The 5,000-nt window shown below is 31.1% G+C and overlaps 1 protein-coding gene across 2 annotated transcripts in view; it reads right to left on the bottom strand.

The window, feature by feature from the left end:
* NOVA1 (neuro-oncological ventral antigen 1) overlaps nt 1-5,000 on the bottom strand; it is a 151,378-nt gene that overhangs the window by 3,490 nt on the left and 142,888 nt on the right. The gene's annotated exons all lie outside the window — the stretch shown is intronic.

The raw sequence follows: 5,000 nt of genomic DNA, 5'->3' as shown, positions 1-5,000 counted from the left end.
TAAAATAGAGTGCAGGATTATAAAACAAAGTTAGTAAAAAAAAAAAAAAGCAGGCAAGTTCTACCTTGAGCCCCTTTAAAACATTAATTTCATGTTCCTTATTACCTAGCAATTTTTGTGTTATTTAATACCTTACTTGTTCCACAACTAAATTTTCAGAAATGGAGATCAATAAAATAATTAATAATATTTTACTTTTCAACTAAACTGATACACAATATATAACCTTATAAAATAATAAGTATTTATAAGTAATTAAACATTTCAATCATTTTAACTGGTTAAGGCTATTTGAGAATGATATTACCTACATATCCTATCTAAATTTGTAAAAATGACTATTTTGATTAGCTAGATAATTCTTTTTTTTGGAAGCCATAGCTACATTTATAAAATAGGGCGTAATACCATATTACTCATGGATACTGAAGAATTACTCCAGTCATATGTATACTTATAACAATCCAATGTAACCATATAAAGTATAATCATTTTAGCCAATTTGTATTGAAATATCCAGCCACAAAAATCAATATATTTTGAATTATTTAACCACAATAAAATATAAAGTATAGAATGAGTATGGCATCCTCCATAACCCCTGAAATTAATATGTAGATATTTACATTTAAAGTTGTATTTTGGCAGCACAGAAATACATATGGCAGTGTTTTATGACTCATTGGGTAGATGAAAAACTGAGAGTGTTGTGTCACTGAGTACGCACTGAAGGATTGCTTTCCTTGTCGCAAACATTGACATGGGCAGGCTGAAATAATATGTTAAAATTTGAGAAAGAATTTAGTTTGGATATTTTAATCAGATATTTAATTAGCTCATTTTTAGCAAGTAATACCATGCTATCTTTAAAACGAATTTGGGTGAGAATATTTTAAAGAAACAGAGCTACACATTTTTGGCATTTTGCTTGAGGATAGCAAATGGTGGAAGTATAAATTCAAATTCTAGACAGGGTCACCTCATAAATATATGTACATATATTATGCACATAAACACACACATACACACATACACTTTTCTTTCCACACATATAATTTATAATCACAGTAGAATTTTGTTTCATTCAGAGTTGTTTATATAATCATTTCATTTAATTAAAGGAAATCTAAGTTTTCTAGAAACATTTCTTAGGAATGTCAAATACATCCCTCATATTCCATGTGATTAAATGCATTGAGTTTTAAGAAGTAGACTGAGAAATAGATTTTTAACATGTTAATTTTGTTCGCAGACATTTTTATAGAAAATTATTTATCTGAATGCTGAATTAAAGTATGTTAAAGTGTTATAATTAGAAAGTTAAGACATGATTATATCTTAAAACAATTATAAATATGAATTAGAATCATCCTTATATTTTCACACAAAATATTGAGAAAATTTACTTTTAAGGATTTAAATCCTGAATGCTAAATATTATTCTTTATAAATATTACTTTTTAAAATCAGAAAAATTTTGCAAGAAAATATTGTTGTATACATACTGCACACCAGTCTCATACTATATCTAATGCGTCCACAGCTTTTTTACTTTCTAAACTCTCGTACTAATTCTATCCTTCCCAAAAGAACTTGCAAATGTGTGCCTAGTACTTACATAATTGCACGTTACCTTCCTTTCTTTTATTTATCTCTTTAATAATTTTTCTTTCTTTTCAATACTAAAAAATTCTGAAATAATGTATAGTTTAGAAGCAGTGGGTGGATTCTTCATGTAACTAAAAATCTGTATCTTTAGAAGTTAAAGAATTACACCATATCATTTATCCTTATACTAAGGATGTCTTTATGTAATAAGTACTGTTACCTGGAATTTAGTTTATAACTATTTGAAATAACTTATATAAAATATTGTCAGCTATAATTCAAATACTGAAGTGACCCCCAAATTTTGAAGGTATAGCTGGCATTTGTCCACATATAACTAAAGGTGTGTTATAATTTAAAAGAAGACATTAATAATTGCATATTAATATTTACAATATGTAGCACTTGTTAACTTTAGATAGTAATAATTCTGCATAAGATTACTTATCTTAGAAATTAAATTAGAAATTAAATTTAGAAATTAAATTAGGAAATATAAAGTTATTAAATTCCACATTAAATATAAATATTTAATAGCCTAGCCAAGGAATATGTCACCCAACTTTTATTTTTGACACAAAGACATTAAAAGCCTCTTAGATTTACACTATCTTTTTTCTTAAACGATTAAAAATATATCTATATCTATTTGCACACTTCATATTAATCTAATATGGACACAGATAGAAAACAGACCCTCTAATAAGAAGTTGAGACTAAAAATAGTAATTCATTTGTATAATATCTCAGAGACAGCAGTGCTCCATTTCCATTTTATGTGTTAAGTCAGAGCCAAGAAGAAGTGAAACACCAGAGTGGAAGCCTGCAGATGGTGGCAACTGAATACTGGTAGGGGTTGGGGTTGGGGGAGACAAAGGAGCATGAAGAATAAGACAGCATATTTGCTTACTTCTTAGATACAGGAATACAGCATTTACTAAAGGAAAAGTCTGTGCATAGACAGTGTTTGCATCCCCACTGAGATGATAAATATCAGATTTTAATCATATGCACAGCTTCATTTTCTGTGGTGAAGTTTGTTAACAAACTGACACAAATATATGTATTCTTATTTCTAAAGAACTGAGAGAAAGAACTGGATCTTAAATAGCATACAAATTATTTGATGTAATCTGTACCGAGTAAATCAGGCATGTTCTTGACAGTTACAGATCCGTTTCCCCTTCAGAACAAAGATCTATAATTTCATCATCTATCCAGTCTTTTATGGAAAACTTACCAAGTGGCCCAGGCCCTGTGTTGGGAGCTAGAGATAACAGATATACGAGACACTGTTCCTGTCTCTGAGGAACTTCTAGATTAGTTGTAGAAAACAGATGTGTAAATGTGTCAGTGCAGGAAAGTCTTAAAAGTACTGATACAAGAGACACAAACACCAATTTGAAGGAGAAGGGGTAAGAAATTCTTTGGGGGATGATTATGTATATACTATAAATGTCTTTCATATTTTTGTACTGACAATATCCCACTCTTTACTATCAGATATTCCCATAAAATTGCTCTGTTATCTCTGTGTTATAAAGTTCCTGTACAAACCTAAACCCATTTTAGTATTGATAACCTGCAACCACAAAATAGCCTCTATGGGAATCCTATGAAAAGTATTTAAAATAATAAATAGGTAGGTTTTAATATTGATATGTTTCTGATTGAAAATGAACATTAAGACAAACAAATTTATTCCTCTGCCATATAAGAACTCCAACACGTTATGGTCTTATAAAGGTCTGAGAGTGTCTGTAAGGCATCATGTCTTCTTCATCATGGCAGAAAAATTATTGAACTATTTCATTAAGCCATACTTTAAAATAAATGCAAAACTCATTCCACTATAATTTAAAATATCCCAATTAATAGTATGGACTATATTTATTTAGATTGCTACTTATGTATGGCTTTATATTTATAAAGCAATCCAATAGTAGATACCTGTTATTTCATTCATTCATTCAGCTACTTACTGATTTGGTATTGAGCATATGACACATGATGCTCCAATAAGAATTAGCATAAGAGTATGGTGAAACTGTTGGGATAGAGATACCTGTTTCTAATCTAGTAAAACAGAGCTTGACATTACTAGTGACTGTCTTCTCATCACATGGAGAGAGGAAGAACCAGACTAAAAATAGTTAACCTATATAAAAGGAAACTCCACAAGTGGACAGAGAGAAATTTCTGACAGCATTTTGGAATCTGAATCTAATCTAAAGACAGCACAGAATCGATAATTCCCTTTTGTTTAAGCCATTTTGAGTTGGATTTCTGTAATTTGCAAGAAACCAAATAGTATATTTGAAAATATTATGTTCTTGTTATATCATGCATTATTTGCCTATTCAAAAGAAATATTGACATTTTATTGTGGCTCTTGATGCTCCAAAAGTCAAGATGTCATAGCTCTGGTAAAGAGATGGAAGTAGATTATTTAAATTATCTTTAATAAAGATATGCCCTAATGATCTAATAGGAGCGGTCTCTTTCATTTCCGTAGTGGTTTATACCTTAGGCTACTGAGACACCCTATGGTAGTGTCCAATGGAGATGCCTCTGTCATTTTGAGGTATGTATATTGAATTTAAATAAATATAAAAATTATATCTTTTCAGCTGCCTCCTGCACACCCCCTATTGTGGATGTGCCTGCAACCAAGTTACATGCCCTTGATCAGAATCGAACCTGGGACCCTGAGTCCGCAGGACGACGCTCTACCCACTGAGCCAAACCGGCTAGGGCTAATATTACATTTTATATACATAAAAAAGCGCATCCCTGAAAAGTACTGACTTAACAAAATACAGTGTGGAGGAAAAGCAGGTTTACAGTTGTGAGTATGTGAAACATTGAGTTTATTCTTGTATTATTATTAATTATTTTCCATACAAACAACTATAAAGCTACTTTTGTCCCACCCTGTATGTACCACAGAGCTATGTGAATGCAAGTATCCAGAAAGAATAAAAAATCAGCTCCTCTAACTCTTTACTATTGTGTCTAATCTTCTCACTTTTGATAAACAAATCAAAAGCAATAGTTTGCATAGCATTTCTAATACCTATTGTAAAATACCATGATGTCTTTTCTCATATATCCTTATCCCTCACCTATTACCAACACCAGGTTTTAAACTGGGAGCTATCTGTACCTTCTCTTGCTCCCTGTTATGCAGTGTTGGTCTTTCCCCTCCTTGAAATGTTTCTTGCCCAGTCCTACTGTTTTATCCTATCTAAAGTGTGATGTAATAAAAAGTGTCTATATCTTCACCAATACAGGTCCTAGGGCAGTGATGGCGAACCTTTTGAGCTCGGCGTGTCAGCATTTTGAAAAACCCTAACTTAACTCTGCTGCCGTGTCACATATAGAAATTTTTT

The sequence above is a fragment of the Myotis brandtii genome, unplaced genomic scaffold, assembly GCF_000412655.1.
Source record: "Myotis brandtii unplaced genomic scaffold, ASM41265v1 scaffold405, whole genome shotgun sequence".
NCBI classification, from domain to species: domain Eukaryota; kingdom Metazoa; phylum Chordata; class Mammalia; order Chiroptera; family Vespertilionidae; genus Myotis; species Myotis brandtii.
Note: the sequence above shows the minus strand (reverse complement) of the source record. Positions and strands in the feature narration are given on the sequence as shown.